The following is a 25,558-nucleotide window of genomic DNA, read 5'->3' as shown; positions in this document are numbered from 1 at the left end:
ATGGGAGTTAGAAATCCTGGTGGTTGCCTGGGAGAAAAGCTTTGCTGCACATTCAATGTTCTCCCCGAGTCATAATTGCTGTTGCATTGTGGGAATGATAGCTGGCAATTGAATTATTTCACTTCTAGTTTCCTTTGTCTTCCACATCCCCTTTGGACCGAACTGCAAAGCTAGGAGCCACATTCAGATCAGCACATCCAAGCTTCCACCTATAACGAGTGGTAGGAGCCTCTATAGCCAACTGCTACTAGCAGGTAAGTCCATCGCAGCCAGAACACACAGGCCAAGACAGACAATTCCTGGGACAAGCCTTCTCCCCCTCACCCCTTTTTAAATGGCAGCTCAACTAAGCTTTGTTTTTTTTCTCGTGCAGATAATTTTGTTTAATGATTTAATAAGAATAGGTTGCTGAGGTTAGTACAATGTGTTGGATTTTCATAAAAGAAGTATCTTGGGATTGTTGCCTTTTTCTTTTGCCAAGGGGGAAAAAAGGCACAAATCCAGAGATGGGAGTATATCCTGCCAGTCTTCTCAAATAAATGCAGGATCTTCCTCCTGCAAAAGGAAACAAATGAAGCAAGTTCAGTTTTGTTGTTGGATGTTGTTGGATGTTGCCGCTGTGGTTTGCATCAATTTCATATTTCCAATTAAAAACACCAAAGAAGATCCAGGATTTGTAAGACAATTTATTTTTTAACAATGTGTTATTGGTATATCTTTTATGTGCACCTGACCATCTCTTTTATCGTTCTTCATAAGGCTTCTGTTTGGTTCTCCTTCCTTGCCAGATCCAAGTATTTTCTGTGTATACGTCCATCTCTGTAAGTCCTGTTTGTGGAAAACAGCTTGTCCTTGCCTTTTCCATGCTGGCTGATCACTGAGGTGACAGGCCACATCTGGCCATCTTAGTCACATTCTGTTATGTAATAGTGGCGTGCCAAACAATCCCTTCAGCTGGCACAATGCAACAACCATCCAGCAGCCAAGGGAGATTGGTTTTGAGCACATTGTTTTTGAAAACTGCACTTGGCAATGACACGGCAGATTAAAACTCAGCTAGAGACTGGAGAAGGATGAGGGGGGAGAGCGAGCAAAGGAACTTCGGGGTTTGTTGGTTTGGTTTCGAACAACTGGCTGTGGACCCTTCACAACATTCATGAGTAATTTTAGGAACTGGATTCTTTCCAGAGACAGAGAAGGAATAGACTTGTTTCTCACTAATGAGCCATGATTTCCACCAAGCTGTTCTTCACATCCTCTTTCTTTTCAGTCAGATTCATTTACGTTGGGTTGTACTGCTTTATTCAATACAATCTGGAAGAGGAAACGCTGGAGAAAATTGGGTCAGCATTTTCCCCAATGGACATGGACACGACTTCGTTTTGGATGGAGATGAGAAGGAAGGCATCAGGCTAAAAACTTAAAGGAGAAGGTGGGTTTGAGGAATAATGAGAAAGAGTAGGGAATACACCTCAGCCATTGCTTTTCTTCCATCTTTTCTCCTAAATAAGATTTATTTTCTAATACTCAAAAGCTTGAGGACTGTATAACACACCTGGAGATAAAAGTAGGTATCGGAATTTGGTTTTGGATTAGTTTTAATGATTAAGATTGGTCTCAATCGTTCCTTATGAACCAGACTCAGACGGTTGCTATTGGAAACCAGTTGTCACCATGTGGTATTTGTCCTTTGGGGTTCCACTAGGTGCAGTCCTATCTCCAGTGCTATCCAGTCTCTATATTCTCTTAAAATAAATAATTCACAGTTTGGGAGTTGGCTGTAATCAATATACTGGTGACACCCAGATTTATATTTCTTCATCTAAATTATCTGCTGATATGATAGAGGTCTTAAGCCACTGCCTGACTGGTGTGGTTAAATAGAAAAGAGAGAACAAGATGGAAATGAATCCTGACAAGACAGACATAATGCAAGGTGAGAAGGCTGATGTCTTGAAGGACATTGTGCTTTCAGAATTGGGTAGGGTTAGCCTGACCCTTGCCCATAATTATTGTCAGACAAGCAGGTTAATGCAGCTCTAAAGAAAAACACTTTCTTCCTTCCACTTTCCATCTTCCACTTTCTATTTAGCTGGAAAATGAGTCTCTACCTTGACTTGTTCAGTCTGTGCCTAGACTACTGTGCCTAGACTACAGGATCCTGTGCCTAGACTACTGTAATGCGCTTTACATGGGTCTGCCCTTGAAGTCATCCTGGACACTCCATTTGGTGTAGAATGTTGCACCTCAGTTGCTATCAGAAACTAGTCAGAGTATTCAAGTTACACCCATTCTGCAGGCAATCCATTGGTTACCATTAGTAGCTGGGTTAAGTGCAGGGTATCACCTACATCATCATCATCACCTACAAAGCCCTCCATGGCCTTTAACCCTACAAATCTGCAGGGCCACCTTCTCCTGTTATACTCTGCTGCGATGGCTGCCTCCATCTGAGCAAAAGGTGCCACCCAGCTAATGGTAAGATTCTCCTCTGTCCATATATTCTCCATTGTGGCTCCCACTTTGTGGAAGGGTCTTCCTGAAGAGACTGGGAGGCTCCTTAACTTCTGCCACCCTACAAACTGCAAAGCAAAACTGTTCAGAAGGGCAGTTTTATGAAAGAAATAAGGCTGTAGCATACCCGAATGGATGGCACTTTTATAAAAGCAACAGGATTGCAGTGTACTCACTGCTTATTTTATGCATTATCCTCTTACTGCACTGTTTCTATTTTTGTCATTCCATTTTTTAAAATTAGTTATGACATTTTATGTCTGCTACTTTTTCAAGGGGGGGCACTATTTCTAATGTTTGTGATCCTGGCTATATAGCATTGTTTGCTGAATGTCTCATTTGTGTGTAATCTGCTTTGAGTCTCAGTAATCAACATGAACTATAAAGAAGGAAAAGGAATAAATATTTTTTTATCCACACCATGAAGTCATGCTTTGATAAAGGTCTCCCAACTAAATATGGTTACCGGAGTGATAATATCTGCAAAATTATTGATTAAAAAACCCACGTATGACACTATTGAAGCAATTTTAAAAGCAGTGACACTTTTGTAATTTTTCTCCTCTTCATTTCTACCCAAATTTCAGAGCTCTGCATAACCTGGCCTTGATTCCAAAGAGGAACCAATTTCCATATTTATTCCACCGCACTCTATATGTGTAGGAGTCACAGTGCCATCCTAAATTGAATTGCACCCATCAAAGTTCATTGAAGTCAATGAGTTTAGAAAGATGTAATTCTGTTTAGGATGACATGTCAGTGATGTTACAAAGTGGTGATGGGCATGCCATGCAGTTCACAAAGAAATAGGTAACCCATATTATGGAGACCAGAAGCGCCTGCTGCACAGTTCAAAAACACACTAGGCCAACCCAACAATGTAACTAAGGCCTGAAATGGAAAGCAAACACTCGTTACAAAACAGAACAGAATATTGTGATGTGGACTTGCATTCATGGAGGAAGGGAGAAGGACAAACTGGAAAAAGGCACTGTACATGTAAAATCCGCAACATGTAAAATTTCGCATAGTTTGGAAAGTGTATTGCATCCCCCGTGCTACCAATATATATAAAAAACATAGCAAAATGCTATCTTGGCGGTGGTTGTATTTAAGGTAGAATTAAGATTCTTTTCATGTGGTGTTTTACCAGGGCACAGGAATGTAGAATGCTGCAAAAAAGAAAAAAAGAAAAAAAAAGAATGTTGATCCATTCTTTTTGCAGGATTTTATAAATGCACATAAGTATTGATAACACAATATTTAAAAAAATCTAATCTGAAAATTGTAACATATTATATAATCCAATTTCAGACATTTTTAGAAATTATCATTGTTATATTGAATTCAAGGGGAAATGAACGAAAGTGCAGAAATAAATTCTAGGACACTAAAGGAACGGATTATGGAAAACCTGATCTTCTGTACTTAAAAGCACTGAGGGACATTTACTTCAGTGGAGCCAGGATATTAGCAGTTATTACTAACTCAAAAGATGAAAGTAAAGTCATATGCACTTATCACTAAAATGTATCCTGACTGACTATGTTATATAGTGAAAGATGGACAAGGGTTTCATGACCACATTGATGAACTGTCCTCTGGAATCCTAGAACAAGTATGGTTTTGAGTGACTTTCAACATCTTCATCTAGGCATGCGCCTATAACTAAAATATTACTACTTTCAGAAGGCTGGCACAGGTAAATTTTGCCTCCAAATGGCTATTCAGTCTTATAACAAGCATTGTATATTAAAGGAAAGTGAAAGGTCTTGGCAAATGTTCATGTTACAATCAGAGTGCTAATACTTAATCCCCATTAGCATCAGCAATGTAGGATCTGACCATTAAAATGAGCTAACCATGGTATTATCATTATAATTTATTCTGAAGGTGTCTGGAAAGTTTGGCTATCTAGTAACAAATAAACTGCAATTAAAGATCTGTATTTACCTCGGTGGGATTTTTCATAGTTGTTGAGGGAAGTTAGATTACCATCTTCCATACTGTTATGTGATCTATTTCTAGTGTATGTTTCTCATCCCCATATAAACACAATGTATTGTCAAATAAAAGACTATTTTTATTTAAGAAAATGCCTCATTTCTTAAAGCTACAAAAAATCCCAAAGTTGTTTGGTTGGACATTGTAATCATGTTTGTATTCTAACAAATGTTTAGTTTATGGTTGTGACAATATATTTTTTTAATTAATAAGGCATAACATGAGATATTTCTTCTGATATAATTCTGAAAGCAAACTAAATTAGATCATGTGAATCATTCCATAGGCACACCTTTATTTCATTAAAACTTACCTTAAAGCGTCATGCTTCTGCTTTCATACGAGGAACTGCACTAAGTATATTCTTCTACAGCCACTGAAGTAAACTCTTAAGGTCATCTCTTTCCTTTACATTTTTAAAAAGAATATTTTTCATATAGTAATGTCTACTATTTTGTTTTAATTTACTTACTGAATTTATATCCCACCATTTTGCCTTCATATGTGCCACCAAATCATACAGGCAACCAACTAAAAAGGACAATACCACATCATTAAGACAATTAAAACCAGAACTAAATAATTTTACCTTAATGTATATATTGATTTTTCCCCTTCCTGACCACCAGGTTTCTCTACATTTTTTGGGGGGGGGGGGCAGTAGACCAAAGTAGTTTAAAAATTATTTAGTTATTATAGATTATGATAGTGAATCAATGAAGGACATGACAGTGAATAAACAAATAGCAGCTGTAGCAGGGGTGTTTTTACCGGGGTGTTTTTTTTACCAGCTTTGACTGGTTAGGCAGCTGCAGCCTTTCCTGGGAGGAAAAGATCTATCCAGATTGTATGCCCTGGTTCCGTCTCGATTGGATTACTGCAATGCACTTTGCATGTGGCTGCCATTTAAAAATATTCAGAAGTTTCAACTAGTACAGAACGCAGCAGCCAGAGTCAACTAGCATGGGTCATAGGGACCATATATTCCAGTCTTGGCCCATCTGCACTAGTTGCCAATATATTTCTTCTCAGGTCCTTCAATGATTTTATCAACCCATCTAGACAGCATATGATGTCTGCAACCTTCACAACATGTGGTCAAAAAGCCTGTCATGGACCCTACTCTCTAGGTTTCTAAAGATCAAGCCCACTATCAGAAGCCTACCTCCTCCCAGCTCCCCAGGGATGAGAGAATATTGGTTCATAACCCAAGGAAGGGATCCCTTCCTCCTTCTCCACAGCTGATGCCCTCTGACCTTGTGACTCTCATTCTCCACAACAGCAGGAAAGCTGTCAACACTTGAGTGGGACTGTACTGGTAAGTCCCTGAGGGTCTCTTCCCCAAACCTCTCTCTCTGCGTCAGCTTCTCCAGGTTGGCAACCTCAGCCTCAAGGAAACAAACCTTCTCCCTGAGAGCCATGAGCTCCATCCAGCAAGCACATATCCATGATTTCCACCTAGTGGGCAAATAAGCATACATGTGGCACTCTCTGTAAAACACTGGGTCGCCCCTGTTCTCTTGCTGGCTTTCTGCCTTCATAAATGGTTAGAGGCTTTAAAGTATCTAGGGCAGGGGTAGTCAAACTGCGGCCCTCCAGATGTCCATGGACTACAATTCCCAGGAGCCCCCTGCCAGCATTCGCTGGCAGGGGGCTCCTGGGAATTGTAGTCCATGGACATCTGGAGGGCCGCAGTTTGACTACCCCTGATCTAGGGTGATGCAGGGTCCCCAAGCTAAGACCCAAAGGCCAAGACCCATTGAACTCATGTCTTTCAGCTTGCACCAAAGGCTGGTGTCTCTGCCTCCCAGTAGCAACAGAGGGTGGGGCCTTCAATCAGCCCCAGACAAAGAACAATAGATCAGACAAAAGACCATCATTCTCCAGCAGGCTACAAGCACACACTCACCCTTAAACTCTGTTCTCTTTCAAAGCAATCTCAGTTAATGCTCAGTTAATGTAGGTTAGCAGTTTAGGAAAGGAAAAAAAACATCCAAAAACATTCACCTTCCTTATAAATCCTCTCCTGTGTTCTTTCTTCCAGCCCAGTTGGCTCAGTTCCTGGCTCAGTAACCTTCAGATACATCATTCTTTACTATAAAATAGTGGTAGGTGGCTAGCCCCAGCTGCCTTTGTATGACACAGATTATCTAGGTAATCTAGATCTATTTTCATTGGCCTTTAGACCTGGTTTTGGAACAGAGACTGTGGTCACTTTAGCTGAATTTTCAATTGTACTTTCACTGAAACAATGAAAAAAAAAACTCTGTTCGTTCTCTGTAATCTCTTGGTGACTTTTGATAACATTAACCATAATATCCCAAAAGATTGTCTTGCAGGACCAGGGCTAAGGGGTACTATTCTACATTGTTTCCAGTCCTTGCCAGAAGATAGGCTCAGGGTCATGCCACTAGGAAAGTATTGCTCCACTGGAATATGCCTTATGGAGTTACTCAGGGCTCCATCTTGTCTAGGGATCCTACCGATTTAACCTCAAACACATTTAATAGTAGAGTTTACCATATTCAAAGGTGTCAGTCTGGTGAGAGCTAATCACCTGATCTGTTTCATTGGCACTAAACAACCACACACTCCTGCTGAACTGGTTAGCATTGGGTTTTTGCCAAACTTTGCAAAGACGCTGCCAGTTCAAACTGATTGGTATCCATTAGCATGACTAAGGACTACTTAGAAGAAAACCAAAGGGTAGGATTTGATTGGAACACATTTATTTATGATTGATTTATATGATTTATGGATGATCAAATTGTCTATTGAAATAGTTGCCCGCTGAGCAAAGCCATTACACAGCAAAGATGTGGGGCAGTAAAACTCATTTGGGTGGTGTGAGAATGCATAATTATGAAACTCAAACTGTGTGGCATTTCATGATGGTAAAGGAATACAGTGAAGTAACCTGCAAATTAAGAGACAGACAAAATATAAAAGCAATCAATGAAAGATCAGGTTCCTGTCCAAGAATGGCAAACAAGATGCAAGGTAAACTAGGGGGTAGTTGAGCATTCCTAATCTTGACTCCTGCATTTTTAACATAGATCATAAAGCTGTTGAAGCTTTTGAACAGTGCATGACAATTTGAAATTGGTCACTAGGTTCATGAGTTGTAGCTCAAGAAGAGGTCAGAAAAACTGGCTTCAGCCCCCTTGATGACATCATAAAAAGCCAAGCTACCAATCAGAATCGGTTCTCATATAAAAAACATAATACAAAGACATATATCTTTCAGGAAAACATAAATGGCAAAATATCTGATACCAACATCTAGTTTGGCCCATGGACTATGTTGAGAGAGATCATTCAGAGTATTCTGACCACACTCAGTTCTACTGTCCATCCTATTTGAATCAGGCGAAGCAGTCAGTGTTCTGAACCAATGTTTGGAGGTTGTCTGAGACACAAATGGCTGTCCTGCCCCCGAGTGCCTGCTCCTCGAACTGGCTTGCCTGTCTGTCCAGCGGCCAGCCAATTGCTTTCTGTCTCCCACCTCCTCCTTCTCCTCCTCCTCCTCCTCCTTCCATTTCCCTCTGAGGCTTGGAGGCTGCAGATCTCTGCCATGTGAGCGCTGCCCCTGCTGGAGAGTTCCATAACAGCTGCCTGCAGCCTTTCTTGGTCCTGGGGAGAGGGAGAGGCCATCCACAGAGTTCTTCCACTCCACCCCGCTAATCTAGTGCCTGTTGTATTCCTGAATGTAACGGGCTTCGCCCCTATTAAAATTAATAAAACCATGATATCCTAGTGGCAAAAAACCTGTCCTCCTCCCTCCGAAATCAGAAAACTCCCTCTCTGGGCTTCAAGGGACAATCTATGGATGTCAACAGTTCATTGCTGATGATGATCTGGGCAAGAGCGGCCCATCTGATCTTCTGCACCCTGAGCTTAACCAAGGACCCAGAGGAAAAGTTCCATCTTACAGGCCCTTTGGAACACAGAGAGCTCCTGCAAGCCCTCAGCCCTTCTAGAAGCTCATTCCACCAGTTCGGGGCCAGAATGGAAAAAGCCCTGGTCCTGGTTGAGGCCAGGTAAACCTTCTGGGGGTTGGGTACAACCAGCAAGTTGGTATCCGCAGAGTGTAAAGCTCTGCAGGGGGCATAAGGTGACAGGCGGTCCCTCAGATATGTGGGTCCCAGACTGTATAAGGCCTTTAAGGTCAAAACTGGGATTTTGAACCTGATCCGGGCTGCAACCGGCAACCAATGTGGCTGCCTCAGCACAGGCTGGATATGAGCCCTCCAAGATGTTCCTGTGAGGACTGTAGTGGCTACATTCTGTAGCAGCTGCAATTTCCAAGTCAGGGACAAGGGCAGGCCACCATAGAGTGCGTTACAGAAGTAGCCTCACCTGGCATAGTTGTTGAAATGCCTAGTGGGCTACCCTCCTCCATAGAAAGGGAGGCATCGAGGATCACACCCAAATTCCTGGCATGGGTGCAGTGTTAAATTACATCCCAGCCAGGTCAGGTAAATGCATTTCCTGACATGCCCCCTTCTTCCCTAACCATAGGAGCTTTGTCTTGGAAAACTTAAGTTTCAGACAACTCTGCTCAAGACAGCAAGCTATGGCTTCCAAACATCATCATCATCATCATCATCATCTTTGTTACCCGCTACTACCAAAAGGCTTGTGGCGGGTTACAGAAAGTCCAACTTAAAACCCCCATTAAAACCCATTAAAATGGACAATCAACAATACAATAAAAAACATAGCAGCAACAACATGGCGAAGCCCCCATCCCTTCCCCCACCCTACTTCAAGAGGGAGGAGGGAGGAGAGACAAGAGTCAGAGTTTAATATCAGGGGGAGCCCATTGATCTTCCTTCACTGCCACAGCCCTCACCAAGACATGCCAGAAAGAGACAGGGAAGAGGCAGGACACCGTGAGTACAGAAGGAGGTCTTCCCCTCAAGGCCCCGGGTGTGCTTCCCTGGGAAGGCCGCTGCGCTGCCGGGGGGGAGGCCTTCCCACTGGGCCCAGGAACTCCACACCCGGGGGCAATGCTGCCTCTATGTGTCTGATGGGCGGCCACGGGCATTGAACACACATATCTGTCTCTTGAAAAACCTATATGCAGGTCAAGAAGCAACAGTGAGAACTGGGCATGGAATCACTGATTGGTTCAAAATTGAGAAAGGAGTTCAGCAAGGCTGTATACTGTCGCCTTGCCTATTTAACTTGTATGCGGAGCACATCATGAGAAAGGCGAGGTTAGATTGGGATCAAGATTGCAGGGAGAAATATCAACCTCAGATATGCAGATGATACCACTCTAATGGCAGAAAGCGGAGAGGAACTAAAGAGCCTTTTGATGCGGGTGAAGGAGGACAGTGCAAAAGTTGGCTTGAAACTCAACATCAAGAAAACAAAGATCATGGCATCTCAAATAAATGGCAAATAAATAGGGAAGAAATGGAAGTAGTGACAGATTTTATTTTCCTGGGCTCCAAGATTACTGCAGATGGGGACTGCAGCAAAGAAATTAAAAGACACTTGCTCCTGGGGAGGAAAGCTATGGCAAATCTCGACAGCGTCTAATCAAGGCTATGGTCTTCCCAGCTGCAATGTATGGCTGTGAAAGTTGGACCATAAGGAAGGCCGAGCATCAAAGAATTGAGGCTTTTGAACTCGAGTGCTGGAGAAGACTCTTGCAAGTCCCTTGGACTGCAAGGCGAACAAACCGGTCAGTCCTAGAGGAGATCAGCCCTGACTGCTCCTTAGAAGGCCAGATCCTGAAGATGAAACTCAATACTTTGGCCACCTCATGAGAAGGAAGGACTCCCTGGAGAAGAGCCTAATGCTGGGAGCGATCGAGGGCAAAAGAAGAAGGGGATGACAGAGAATGAAGTGGCTGGATGGAGTCACTGAAGCAATAGGTGCAAACTTAAATGGACTCTGAGGAATGGTAGAGGACAGGAAGGCCTGGAGGATCATTGTCCATGGGGTCGCAATGGATCAGACATGACTTCGCTCCTAACAACAAATATATATATATGGCACACCATTCCCACTAATATGAAAATCTGAGCCACAATGGGAGGTTTTGTATCTTGTCAGAGCACTTGTTTGTTTTTTCTAATGCAATCATTACCCTGCACTTTCCTTATTATCCACATAAATGGCCATTGCAATTACCATGTTTCTAAATTATGAGCAATGTGCTTCTTCCTATTAACTTCATTAGTTAGCATGACAAAAAAAAAATAGGGATAACGCATTAATTTGCGTTACAGAGAGTGAGCCAGGCGGTTATCAGCAGGGGGCCCTAATGGAAAGGTATTTTATTTATGTACTTAGCCTGTCAAATTAATTCTGACAAACCTGAAGGCTTTTCTCTTTTCTTTCTTTCTTTCTTTCTCTCCCCCCCCCCCCTTTCTGTGTTCACTTTTTCCTTTGCTGGGATCTTAAGAAGCGGGTTCAGATGAACGGAATCTGCAGGTGAATAAAGGGCAACTTAAATAACATCAAATTACGTTCTGTTGATGGGTCATTAAGAAAGTGGTGCTGGGATGGGTGGTGAAATTACTGCACGGTGCAGATGTTCACATTAGAGAAGACTTACTTTGCATATGTTGAGAAACACGCGGGTTATCGCCTTTCCCAGCACCAGAGCAATGAGGTAAATACGCAGCTGTGGAGCAAGAAGGAAGCCCGGGGTACTAAACAGCCTCTTTGGGAGAGCCCTGGTGATTGTTTATTTGTGTTCAGAGGGTTCTTCCAGTTGCTCCGTCAGCTTTCTGCTTTCCCCGCTTGGGACGATCCCCAAGGAGGAGTGAGATGGGTTACAAAAATAAGCCCTGTCGAAGAATTAAGCACACGCTGTATATCTCATCCTTTAAAAATGTGTACAAGCCTGTAACAAAATCTGAGACAACATCCCTCCCGGTAATTAGTGTTTCCACCGCTTGCTGCAGAAACGAGGACGTCGCTATGAAGAATTCAGGAAAAGTAATCAGCAGCACAATTAAGCAATCTACTATAATGACAGAACACAACATTAGTGCCGTGTAATCAGAAACATATTTATTTTTTCTCGTTGATTTTTTTTCCCCTTCAAATTTTCAAATGCTCAATTATTTGCCGGGGCAGACTTAGAATTGAAGTGACCTCTGATAAAACGTCTTCTCTACAGCATGTTTTATTCTCCCAAACGTCGCAAAATTAATACTTGCCACTTAACGCGACTTTCATTTTTATTTTAAGTATTTCTAGTGCTTTGGGCTTCGATTAGGCAGCCAGACATCATTTCCCCAAAGCTGATTTAGCAGTTCGGCAGCAAGCTGGAAGGTGGAGAAAGAAAAAACCTCAAGAAAGAAGTACCAGATAGGCTGAAGAGGAAATCCCGTACCCTAATTTGTAATGAACTTGGGGAATCTGTATTAACTGACATTCACACATTGCTCAGTCCTTCCTTGAGCTTTGGTCATATGGCAAAGATTTTCATTTCACTGATTTCTTCCACACTTGAAGTATCAAATTTGGTTACTCACTCTACCATCAAGTATATTTGTGTAGTTATATGGTTAGAATATGAGCCTCTCGTGGCACAGGGTGGTAAGGCAGCTGACATGTTGTCTGAAGCTCTGACCATGAGGCTGGGAGTTCGATCCCAGCAGCTGGCTCAAGGTTGACCCATCCTTCCAAGTTTGGTAAAATGTACCCAGCTTGCTGGGGGGTAAAACGGTAATGACTGGGGAAGGCACTGGCAAACCACCCTGTACTGAGTCGCCCCAAGGGTCAGACATGACTCGGTGCTTGCACAGGGGATACCTTTCCCTTTCCCTTTATGGTTTGAATAGCATGGATATCTAAGTTCGTAATTATTTCAAAACAGAAATTACTCCTCAATATGTCAACTTTTATATATGCTATCTTTCTTTAAACATCTCATCTCCAATACCATGGAGCTTGTATTAGTTATCCTCAAGGCTTTTTTGTGACAGGGCTTAAAGATCATTGCTGAGATATGACCCTGTTCTCTCTCTCTCTCTCTCTCTCTCTCTCTCTCTCTCTCTCTCTCTCTCTCTCTTGCAGGATTCTTTCACTACAACAAGGACTGTGGTATGCTCAGGGTCCCCGTCTTGAAGGAGGTGTAATTGGCCTCAACCAGGGCCAGGGCCCTTTCAGTCCTGGCCCCAGCCTGATGGAATGTGCTCCCGGGAGAGATCAGGGCCCTGCCGGACCTAGATCAGTTCTGTAGGGCCTGTAAAATGGAGCCATTCCAGCAGGCCCATAGTTGAGGCCTAAAATAACATCCACCAAGAATAGTCTGGCCTCATCACTAAGAGGAGGAAGAGAGCAGAGCCAACTCCAACCCCCATTCTGGGTTTTAGTTGAGGGCATCAGTAATAACTATAAATGTTTTTTTTTATTTTTAATTTGTGATTTTATTGTTGTTATCCTCCCTGAGTGACATGAAAGGGCGGGATATAAATAAAATGTATTATTATTATTATTGTTATCCTTCTGGGTCATTGTGGGATTACTGCTTCTGCTATATAGTGATGTTGCTCTTATATTCAGTTTCCAGAAAGTTTTTCTGCAGGGCAACTGTGAAACGTATTGTACATTGTGCTGTAGGGTGCATTCTGTTTAATGTCCACTTGAAACGACTGGGAGAAGCTATTTGGAACAGTGGGTGAGATCACCAGAGCTCTCATAACGATTAGCTCTATTTCTCCTTTTCATCAGACCCAGATGTTGTACTTAAGATTTGTAAATGTCTGCCTAGAATCTGTAATGGTCTAGCTGAGGGTGAATAAAGTGAAAACCCGAATAAAGTGAAAAATGGCCTGACTTGTGGATAGGAACCGTGGAACTTAGAGGAAATGAATCAGCTTGTCCTTGACGGATTCACACTTCACCTGGAAAACAGCTGTTGCTAGTTGGTGGATGCTCTTGGATCTGGCATTTCTCCTGGATGTTCAGGTACTGGCCATAGCCAAAATTACATTTCAGCAGTTGATCCACCAGTTGCATCCCTTCGTAGACGACAAGGTCCTCGTTACTGTAACACTTCCCCTGGTAACTTCTTGAGTACTGGAATGAACTAAACATGGGGCTACTAATTTCAGTTGATTCAGAATTTGCTACCCTAGTAGTTGTCTTTGGCCTTATGCAGGGAGCACATTGCACACACATTATACTCATTCTGCAAAAGCTCCCCTGGCTGCAAATTTGTTTTCGGGTCATGGTGATTATTTTGATTTTTAATGCTCTAAATGACCTGGAACTAGGATATCTGAAGGAACATCTCTTTTATCCTGCTCTCCACCCCCCCCCCAACCTCCCCCCCCAGCAGACAGCAAAGTAGCAAAAGAGGGCCAGTAATGAAGGAGAGGGAGGGATACCTAGGATAAATCCAAGCTACTAAAAAGATCCCCCCCCCCCCCATTTTGACTGTCAGGTCGGAAATTCTTCAAAGAGATTACCAACACTGCATATAAGCAAGGTCTGTAGTAAAACTTGATGTGGAAACCTTACTATCTAATGAAGTTTCTAAGGAAACCAAAATGGAACCTGAGGGGTAGATGAGGGGATTCCCAGAGGTTTGGTTTCCATTTTGATTGCCTTAGTATCCTACACATACAATGCACCTTCCACCTCATATCCCATCATGAGAACACAGGAGAGATCTCCATTTCCTCTCGCCAGTATTATGCATCCGCTGATGGAAAGTGATAGTTAGTGGGAGAACAGGAAAAGGCAAGGGGGTTGAAAAGACTGAGTAGGTAAAATACTATGGGAGTGTCAGGAGGGGGGGCGGTTTGAGGGCATGTGAAAGATGAGAAGGGGGACAAACAGTACAATGGTGAGGAGGGGGGACTTATGGGGATGGTATTGAGGAAAGTGAGGTAAGAAGGAAGATGAAGCATAGTGCTGGAGGACAGGGTGCCATAGAGGCAGCTGAAGGATGATAAGGGAAGATAAAAGGGGATAGGAATCAGGGAAGGTGAATGAGAAAGAGCTGATTAATGATGTGGGAAAGTATACAGGATGGTGTGCAGCTAGGGTTTCTAGGTCCCAAGGCAAGGGGGGACTTGCCAGGAGTGGGAGGGAGGTCCAGCCAACATTGCAGAGACAACTCTTCCACCGTGGCCTGGAAGTGACGTCTTCATGCAGCAATGTCGATCAACACTCTGGTATTTGGGGGGAAACTCTATGGCAAATTTGATTTTCATCGTTTTTCCCAAATAACAAAGCATCCTCCTGACATTGCTGGCATGATGATATCACTTCCAAGTTATGTTGTAAATGACATAGACATGTTACTGCAATGTCAATTGGACCTCACTCTGAGTCCCCCCTGCCTGCCAGCTGATTGGACACGGAGCAATGAGGCCTAGTGGCAGGGTACCCTTGCCTCCACCTAGATGTGCGTGCCTGGAAGCCTTATGAATGGCATGTGTATGAGAAAGGAGACTGTCCAAAAATCAATTTCATTTATGGCACCTGCATTCATCCAACTAGTCTGTAGTTACCATTTCTGGGCCTGGCATGGTCCCTGCATGTCCCATGAGTCAAACAAAATCCAGTGGCACCCTGAACACCAGCAACATCTATTTCAACATGAGCTTTCAAGAGTTACAGCTCACTTCTTCAGATAGATATGAATGACTAGCATACTAAATCAGTGCACCTGTCACTTGAACATTCCTCAACCCATTCATAAAATCCATGCCATCATATATCTTCCCTTCCATTGTTGGTGGCTTGCATGCAATTGCTTCACCCATGCACCCATGCCTCAGTTTCTCAACACATGGGAAAGCCTTGCCATTCTATCAAAAATCTTCTAGGAACTGGTCCAGGTTGGTGCAGTGAAACAATCCTATGATCACTGAACTGTCCTACTTCAGCCCACCTGTGGCTAATCCTACACACTCAAGATTGTGAGACTAGTCTATGAAATGAAACAAAAAGTAAGTACCCAAAGTATGAGGGCTTAGAAAGATCCCCAAGCCACAATGAATGGTTTTACATTGAATTATATTGAATGAAAAGCATACTTCAAAAGACATTTGACAAATCCATCTGCTGTATAAAAGCAGTAGGCCATTGTTTCTTCGGTGTCCAATTCACCAAACCGGCAGGTTTGTAGGTGTGGCAAAGGAGAGTAAGTGTGAGAACTGAGTTACTGCTACACTGTTGCATTCCCAACCATTCCATGGTGCTCAGTCCCAGGTCCCTGTTAGCTATGGATGTGCCAAAAACTGTAAGGTAAGGCACCAAATCATTTTAATCTGTCACGAGCTGGCAGGGTCCGGGAGCGCCAGTCAACAAGTATGAACATTAAAAAAATAATAATAATCCTCATACCCGATACTTTGTAGAACAACTCTATTTTTTTGGCATGACTTTGATCCTTAGCTATTTCGATATAACTGTTTGACATTCATCTGTATTAGCATAAACGGCAGGAAGACATCTATTAATAGATCTAATTTTCAACATGGCCAGATCTGTGAATTCTCAAATCTGGGGAATTGGAGCCATGAACAGACAAGTCAGGTCTTTCCACAAGCTGGAGAAAAGCCCCAAGGTGCAGAAAAATCTGAAACATTCAAAAACACACGCGGGAGTTAAACTCCCCCACCAAATAATAAAACAGTGACTGTAGTTCTAAGAACATTGTGAGTCTATTACAACATTACTGCTAGCTGACAGCTTGATTTCTGTCACTAAAAGACAGGGCGGGGGAGCAAGGCCTTTCCTGAGTATTTTTTTTTTTACTTTTGAAAGAGGATTCATTAGGGCCAGGCCTAGCAGTATTCATTGGGCAACTCAATACCATGTAAGCTCCAAAACTGACCCAGTCCTAGCATCTTGCTACTGTTCAACAGGAGATGCCTCATGAAAGCCAATGTGAAATAGTGGTCAGAGTGTCAGACTAAGATTTAGGAAAATCTGCGTTCAGTTCCTCACTGTGTAATGGAAACTGGCTGAGGGACCAGGGGCCAGTTACATACACTCAGCCTAATTTGCCTCATTGAGTCGCTATGAAAATAAAATGGAAAAGAATGATGTAAGCTGCTTTGGGTCCCCATTGTGTAGACAAGTGGGATATAAATTAATTAAACAGATAATAGAGATGATGATGGGGGAGGAGTAGGTAGGTGAGTGGGATGGAGAGAAAGAAACAGAGACAGATGAGGACATGGAGGCTGCCAGGAGGAGGAAAAATGAAATAGTATGGAGAGGGGTGTACAGGGGAAACTGAGGTGCCTCTTACAAGTCTTTGCTGATTCCCCACCAAGCAATAGGGCGCAACTTAGCAGTTGGCCTTGCATGACTTGGTCAGACTTCTCCCAGGGACAGTCTGCCAGGGCAGAGAAGGAAAGGAAACTGAAAAGGCTGGTTGGGTAGGTTAGCCGGCGAGTAGGAAGGAAGGGATGCAGAAAAGCAGTGAGGCTATGGCAGATTTCAAGGAAAGGAACAAGGAAATAGTGGGCAAGGAGGAAATGAGATGCCCTTGACAAATCCTTGCAGGTTCCCAGTTTGGCTGAACAGTAATATACTAGACTCAGTTAATTCACTTGCCGGCTAGTTCTCAGACTACATTTTTAGACTTCAGACTACATCCTTTCCTTCAAGGATCTCAGGGTTGTGTTTATAGTTCTCTATTTTATCCTCACAACAACTGGTTAAAATAGTTTAGGTTGACCCAGGGTGAATGGTCCAAGACAACCAGTTAGCTTTATGGTACAGTGGGAATTTTGGTCTTCCCACCAAATTCTTCTCCGTTCTAGTCCAGCAATCTGTCCACTACAAGCAGGTAGTATAAACAGACCAAAAACAATATGCTGCAGCTCCAAAAGAGTGCTTAATGCAGAATGACTTTCCAACTGCTGTGCCAACACACAGAATGATTTTTATGCTGGCGTTGCAGGCTCATGTCTTGCTGCAAATATTTGGGATCAAACGCACAGAATCCATCTTGAAAATACAGTTATTGTTCCTCCTATGATAGCACCAGCTATTCATCTTATTTTGAATCACAATGCCGAGCTCAAATATTGAGTTCTCAGATCACCAAAACAAATGAGGATGATCTGGGGCCTGGGGACCAAGCCCTGTGAGGAAAGGCTGAGGGACTTGGGAATGTTCAGCCTGGGGAAGAGGAGGTTGACGAGGGACATGATTACTCTCTTTAAATATTTGAAAGGTTGTCACTTAGAGGAGGGCCAGGAAAGATTCCTGTTGGTAGCAGAGGATTGGGTTTAAACTACGTGGAGAATGCTACTGGCTATCAGGAAATTTTTTTTTTCCACAATCAGAGTACTTCAGCAGTGGAATAGGCTGCCTAAGAAGGTGGTGAGTTCCCCTCAGTGACAGTCTTCAAGGGGCGGCTGGACAGATAATTTAGGCTGCTCTTGCATTGAGCAGGGGGGTTGGACTAGATGGCCTGCATGGCCCCTTCCAACTCTATGATTCTATGTTTCTGCTCCAGAATAATGGTTTTGACGATCACAGCCAAAATTATTCAAGCCTACTCTGTAGGAGATACGTGGATTAGTTGCAGAAATTGGAGCCTTCATTCTGATGACGTTCTGCCGGTTTAAACTGGAAAACCGACGGCAGAATTTCTCATCACCCTAATGCGTCAATTGCTTTGCCTTTTAAAGGGGAGCAAATTGAAGGGCTGTGCCCATTAAAAAAGGTTGATCTCATATGACAAATTACATGTGCCAGGTAAGACTGGATGTCACAGAGAGCAGCAGAATTACGAGAATGAGAAGATGTGCTGTTTGGCAAAATCGAGGTATATCTCCAAGGAAAGCACGAAAGACTTCCAAGAACTCGTAAGAGTCACTTCATGTTATAATATCGGTGGAGAGTGTTAACGCATTCAGCACAAATGCCGACATTGCCGGTGCTAATATGCTGCCTGATATGTATTTTAACATTATATTATAGTAGAACTCAGTAAGAGCATAGGGGGTGGAAGGTGAGGATTGAAATTGCTGCTGGGAACTTGCTTTTTGTTCAGGGTAAGTGCTGTACATCTCAGCAGTCTAGAAAAGCTTCTCAGCAAGATGATATTGTTACATCAGAACCACAGTGGGCTGAACACAATTCTCAATTTGCAGGCAAATGGATGTATTGTGTTGGGGTTTACCAGTAGGAGACTGCAGAACTATAAATTACAATCCCACAGTATTCTCTTTACCTGGATTTGAGGCTAAGCATAAGGGCCTTCACCTGTGGACGGAAGGAAGTTCCGCGTAGGGCTTGCAGATCCCTTAATATTATCTGTACAGCTTCCTTCGTACAGTTTGTGATATATCAAAAACATTTAAATAATCAGATCTGTAAGTGAGCAAGAATGCTTTTTAGCTACGTGGCTGTATTGCTGCTCCTACCCTTGTTATTACTATGTCGCTTTCCTAATGTGTATATTAATAGCATGATAAATGCCTGCATATTTAAAATTGTCCATGGCTACCATTTATAAACAGAAACCGGCTTGGTTTTCAGTGGCAACTCAGAACAGCCTCCATGAAATCTGACAATAATTTTCAAGCCCTTATGCGGTTTACGACCACCATGCCTGAAGAACTACCTGCTACCTAAAAAACTTGTGGTCATCTTCCAAGGACCTGCTTTGGGTGCTACCACATTCTGAGATTAAGTGGGTGGAAACCAGGGAGAGGTTGGACATGGCAAGAAAGCTCTGGAACTCTCTCCCTAAGGAGACTCATCCGTCCCCTTCTGCTGCCTTCTTTTGCATTGTTTGCATTCCCTCAGTGGTCTCTCTTGCCCAAGGTTTTAATCATCATTCTTCTGTTGTTGTTTGTGTATTTTAGCTCTCGTTGTGATAGTTTGAATAATGTACTTCAGTTAGCTTTTAATGGTCTTTAGGATTTTATTCAGGCAGATGCGCCTGAAAGTAAACTCAGAAAAGCGGGAGGTCCTGTGACTAGGAAGGGTCTGGAAGCGGAATCACGTCTTCCTGGCCTTGATGGGGCACAACTAACACCTTCACATTCCATCAGGCATCTGGGAGTGATCTTTGATGCCTCCCTTACAGTGGAGGCACAGATTACAAAGGTAGCTCACTAAGCTTTTTCCCATATGGGTCAGACAAAACTACCAGCACCCTATCTGACCCAAGAAAGCCCAGCAACAGTGATCCATGCAATGATCACCCCTAGGCTAGACTACTGTAACTTGCTCTATGTGGATCAGTCCTTGGCCTTGACCTGGAAGCGGCAACTGGTGCAAAATGTGGCTGCTTGGGTCCTCACTAGGACAACATGGAGGGCCTATATTAGACCTGTCCTTCAGTAGCTGAATTGGCTACTGGTTAAATTCTGAATCAGATTCAAGGTGCTGGTTTTGACCTTTAAGGTCTTATGCTGTCTGGACTCTGCATATCTGAGGGACCACCTCTTCCAACATACCTGACAGAGCGATTCCTCAGTGGAACAGGCTTCCACCTTCCTTGGGAGGTGGTGAGTTCTCTTTCTTTGCAAGTTTTTAAGCTGAGGCTAGACAGTCATCAGACAGAAATGCTGATTTTATGAACTTAGCCAGATAGTGAGTGGGTGGGCAGGTAATTGTGAGGTCCTGCACTGTGCAAGGGGCTGGACTAGATGACCCTGGAGGTCCCTTCCAACTCTATGATTCTACCCCCAGAAGAACACTAAGGTCATAAAGTGCTAATATGCTGATGGTCCATGGCCCAAAAGAAGTGTACATGGCCTTGACCAGGGTCATGACCTTTTTAGCCTTGGCCCCAGCCTGGTAGAATATGCAGCCAGCAGAGACTTGGGCCCTGACGGAACTATCAAATTTCCATAGGGCCTGTAAAATGGCACTGTTCCATATACATATGAGGTCAGGCCTAACAAATAAAATTACTGAGCCCCCCCCCCCCCCCCCCCAGAATATACCTCCTCCAGAGTATACTGGCATAGAAGACCTAATGACATAAAAATAAGAATAAGGTCTAAGAGATGAGTTAACAGGACACTCAGGGGTTACAGTTTTATGGTTTTTATTGTTTTATCAGAGTTTATACTGTATTTATAGAGAATTTTCATATGTTGTACATCACCTCAAGCCTATTTAGGGAGGGGAGGTTTATAAATCTAATGATAATAGTGTGACTGTTTCCACATGAGGAATCTGCCCGTGGACAACCTCTAGTTGCTGGCAGATTTTAGAGCCCCCTCCACATGATGTCACCTGCATCCCAAGGCTATCCAGGGGCTGGCTTGCATTTTGCCCAGATTTGCCTTGGGATGAGGGAAATCTCAAAAAGTGGATTTGCCACTTTTTATCTCACATCCCATCGGTAAGCAACCAGTGAGCAACCATAGGCAAGCCCATGTGGAGGGGGAAAGGTGCAATAGTCTCTGCAGCTTTGTCCCACCCTCACACCCACCCTCCCTTTTCCATTTCCTGCTCTGAAAGGGGTGGGTGATCAAGCATCCTTCTCCCGATCATACAGGGGTCTGAGCACTTTACACAAAATGACATTTTAGCTCCAGGGACCATGTTCAGCATCTCAGAAATACACTCAGACATAAATAAAGTCCAAAAGAATATGAATCCCAGAAGGGGGATGCTTTATTGTTTCTCCATAGCAATGCGGAAGTGTTTTTTTTTTTAATTAAAAATGCATCTGTGTTGTGGCATTACCGCATAGCAACTCAAAAGGGCCTTAAAAAAATGATTTCAGATAACTGCTGTGCTGTGATTGGTGGCTTGCTGTGATTGACAAGCCAAGTTGGGGGGGGGGGATTCAGCTTGTTTTCACTTGCAGCCTGGTCAGGAAACAAAAAGCCGTGACAGAACAGAGGGAAAACGTGGGAAGAATCTCCGATGAGGAAGGCTGCAAATGCAGGGTTTACCACCTCCTGTTTGCAAGCAGGAGGCCACATGCTTTTTACCCCTCCATGCGGAAATGGTCTGTATGTTTCTAATTTGTTAGTCTTCTTATGAGGGCAGAGAAGCAGGGTATAAATCTTGTACAATAAGCAGCTGCAAAGACTAAGAAGATGCAGCATATGCTGTAGGCTCAGTATCAAGACTAGTTATGTGTAGCGGAGCTTCTGACAAATAGGTTGGCCATGCTGCAAACAAAGCATACACTCATAATCTTATGGGAAGTCAAGCTGCATCAGTGTTAGAAACCACATTTAGCTGTGGCCATCCTGTTAAGCTGCATTAAGATGATGGGGTGTTGTGGTGAACTCAACAAATATCATTCTAGCTAGCACTCATCTCTGACCAGTAGCATTTGGGCATTTCTTCAATTGGAAAAACAGAGCCAGTGGTATAGTGGTTAGTGCCTGGGAGAACGGAATTCAAATCCCCACTTTGCAATGGAAATCATTGAGTTATCTTGGGCCAGTCATACTCTCTGCCTGGCTTACTTCACAGGGTTGTTGTGAAGATAAAATTGAGGAGGGGAGGAGATATGTGTCACCCTGAGCTCTTTGGAGGAAGGGTGGAATAGAAAGATGTATTAAAACAAATCAAAATAATACTGGGCTACCAATTCTTTCAGTTCATAAATCATATTGTGGGATCTCCCTCCTGGCTCCCAAATACTCAGATAGAGACAATGTTACTCCATACCTTGAGCCACAGTCTCAGGTGGGGCTGATTGGGTTAGTCATATGAGCTCCTTAAGGCTATTCATTTCTTCGTGAACTGGCGCCACTTTACTGAACATAGAGACATATATTGAATTACTCAGAAGGAATTTGCTTAATTGGCACTATTTAAATGTGGCAGACACACTTGGTGAGATTCCAGATGTCATTTTGACATATCTTGCGTTGGCCAGGGCTGCAGAGGAAGCATAGACTCTCCTTTTCTTTCCATTTCAGAATTTGGCATTAAAGAAGGGAGCCATCCAGTCCATTTTCTCCTGCATTGCGCTCTTCTCTCTCTTTGCTGTGCATCTCATCTTCCCAGGAAACAACCAATTCCAGAATTTCCCAGTAGGAAGTGGAAGACAAGCTTGTTGGTTGGCCAACATGAGGCTCTTGCCAGGTGTCTTGTAATAGTCATCTTGTCCTGTTAGAATGGAAAGACAACATTTAGTTCAAGAACAGGTCCAGCTGGGTTCCAGGAAGATTACTGTGATCCAATTGTTTGCATTTATGATATATGAGTCACAGCACAAAGGACACTCATCTCCAAAGAGATCCTCTGCCAGAATGAAAAGCACACTAGCCTGAATTCTGTCTGCCAATTCAACCCAGGAAGTGCCTGAGATGAGGGTTGGGTTTATTTAGAAAACGTCTACGGCGCCTCTCCAGAGGCCTGCTTGAGGTGACTCCCAAAGTAAACTAATACAATAGAAGCACAAAACCAACAGTACAAAAACAATCCGTAAATACAGGCCAAGTGGGTGGGTGGGAATTAGAACACAACTCAGCAGCCTAAACTGATATTCGTATATCAATCCTGAAGTCAGTAGATTTAAAGAAGGCTTTAAAAGATGACATGCTTCCATGAAAGCCGGAGCAAAAAGCAATGCCAGAAGGTTTCTGACTCCCAAAAGAGTACGGTAGTCATTAGGGAAATGCCAATCGCCACTTTGGGATCAGGAGATGAATTTCTTGCAGGTCAGACTGGCCGTGGATTATGGGGGTTTTTTTGGGTGGGGACATCATCTGGGCATGGAATTGGGGTCACTGTGGTGGGCAGGTTGTTGTGAATTTCCTGCATTGTGCAGGGGTTTGGACTAGATGGCCCTGGTGGACCCTTCCAACTCTACGATTCTAGGTGGGTCCCAGAGGGGGGATGTTGCAAAAGTGGTGGTGCCTCCACAAAAAAGCCCTGTCTTTGATTACCATCTGTTTGCCTCTGGGGGGGGGGCAAGGCTTGGGAAGAGGATCTTAATTGGTGGGCTTTTGCCTCCTAGTCAGATGGGTTCCATTTAGCTGCTGCAATACAATGCATGGTGATAGTGGGTAGGGCAGCATTAAAAAACCAAAATACCATGTCTGATGCCTTTGATCTTATTGTTACGTACAATTGGTTGGTCTTTATGAACTTATTTTTATTAATGCTTTTGCCTCTAGATTGGTTGGTTCTTAATTATTGTTTATAAGCCACCACCTTGCACAGCTGGGAAAGACTGCCTAAAAATGATTTGTAGTAAAGAAATAATAAGATCCATAGATATGGCAAGAAGAGCTGAACAAGCTCCTTCTGGGATCACCCATGAACCCTTCGGTGGCATCGCCATTCAAGGGACAAAAGCCATCATTTTTTTTTAAAGTTCAACACTTTTTACTGTCTATTTTTAAAACACCCTCATTTCTCTTGTATGCAACACAACAGGGGTCAGCAGCCATGTGGGTGTCGGATCAAGTCTGAACAAGAGTTGGTCTGGTGGAGAAGGATCTGGGAGAAACAGGTTCGAATCCTGCCATAGAAGCTTGCTGAGTGACCTTGGGCCAGTCCCATCCTCTCAGCTAATACGGCTGTCGTGAGGATAAAATGGAGGAGAGGAGAATGATGTAAGCCGCTTTGGGTCCCCCAAAGGTGGGGTATAAATGAATGAGCATGAAGTAACAGCAGTGCCATTGCACCAGCCACTGGTTCTGTTCATGTGGTAATACAGAGTGGGGTTTAGAAGAGATCAGCAAAAGTCTTTTAAAAGATGGACAGAAACAGGTAAGACAAAAACATGCATGCAATAGCTTTAGGAACCATTATCATTATTATAACATAACCAACAATAGGAACATACCATCCAAGAGTCCTCTACACCAGGGGTAGTCAACCTGTGGTCCTCCAGATGTTCATGGACTACAATTCCCATGAGCCCCTGCCAGCAAACGCTGGCATGGGCTCATGGGAATTGTAGTCCATGAACATCTGGAGGACCACAGGTTGACTACCCCTGTTCTACACATTCCCAAGTGAATGGTTTTCAAGAGACCATCAGCTCCCTTCCAGACACTGTATTACAGCTGGCAATATCTCCTCCATCTATACTTTCCTGAGATTCTAACCATTCCTGCAAAAGTAAGAAAGGGAGCGGAGGCTGTATTAGATTGGCAAGGAACCCCTCTGTCCCCTTGATGACCTTCAGGACAACATTAGAACAAAGTTTGTGTCCAGTGGCACCTTTAAAACCAATACAATGTTAGGTCAATGTGGCTTTGACAATTCTGTCTCTGCACCTGCACGAGGATATGTGAAAGTCACTGAGGGGCATTCGGGGACAGGTTTATGTTACAGCCATCGTGTTGGAAGAGGTGTTAATTTTTTCCTGATGGTGGCTGTCAGCACATGGTGAGCTATCACTATGTAGTGGCTCCACACACTGTGTGGATAACTTCCTCTCTATCCCCATAGTCCTTTGAGTTGGGCTGCTTATGTTTCAATTTGTGGAGGAAATTGCTCAGAATTTGAGAAGGAGCATTCCTTGGGCAACAGGCATCCCCTCCCCACACCCAAGAATCTGCTTGCAACTGGATTCGGCTGAAAAACTTTCATCCGGGAATGTGCTTCCCATTGATACCAATGGACACAACTATTCTAATATTACTAACATTACTTCTGCTAGTAAAGAATCTGGATAAATTGTGTTAGAAGAAGAAGAAGAAGAAGAAGAAGAATAAGAAGAAGAAGAAGAAGAAGAAGAAGAAGAAGAAGAAGAAGAAGAAGACTTGGTTCTTATATGCTGCTTTTCTCTTCCAGAAGAAATCTCAAAGCGGCTTGCAATCCCCTTCCCTTTCCTCTCCCCACATCAGACACCCTGTGAGGTGGGTGAGGCTGAGAGAACGCTGATATCACTGCTCAGTCAGAATAGCTTTATCAGTGCTGTGGCGAGCCCAAGGGTGAATGGCCACACTCTGAATCCTGCTTCTGGGTGAGAAGCACAACCTTAAGGATCTGTTTTGTGTTTGTTCTGCTTGTAGGGAAGCCACTTGCACATGTTGCAAAGTAAGTTTTTGTTATTGTTGGGTTTTACGCTGTATTTGCATTTATGTTGTGCATGTGTTTAAAGTTCTGTTTTCTATTTTTAAAGTAAAATAAATCGGCTGCCCTG

The 25,558-nt window shown here is 43.3% G+C and overlaps 1 long non-coding RNA gene across 2 annotated transcripts in view; it reads right to left on the bottom strand.

The window, feature by feature from the left end:
* Nucleotides 1-245: 245 nt before the first annotated feature.
* Nucleotides 246-25,558, bottom strand: part of LOC143831768 (uncharacterized) — a 45,352-nt gene continuing 20,039 nt past the window's right edge. The window contains exons 2-4 of one of the 2 annotated variants that reach the window (XR_013228959.1): nucleotides 22,120-22,563; nucleotides 4,832-4,924; nucleotides 246-555 (exon numbers count right to left, since the gene is read on the bottom strand). This is a non-coding gene — a long non-coding RNA (uncharacterized LOC143831768). Of the gene's footprint in view, nucleotides 556-3,550; nucleotides 3,687-4,831; nucleotides 4,925-22,119; nucleotides 22,564-25,558 lie in introns of those variants that run through there. The other variant, XR_013228960.1, reaches the window with a different exon arrangement.

This window comes from Paroedura picta, chromosome 3, assembly GCF_049243985.1.
Source record: "Paroedura picta isolate Pp20150507F chromosome 3, Ppicta_v3.0, whole genome shotgun sequence".
In the NCBI taxonomy this organism is placed as follows: Eukaryota; Metazoa; Chordata; class Lepidosauria; order Squamata; family Gekkonidae; genus Paroedura; species Paroedura picta.
Note: the sequence above shows the minus strand (reverse complement) of the source record. Positions and strands in the feature narration are given on the sequence as shown.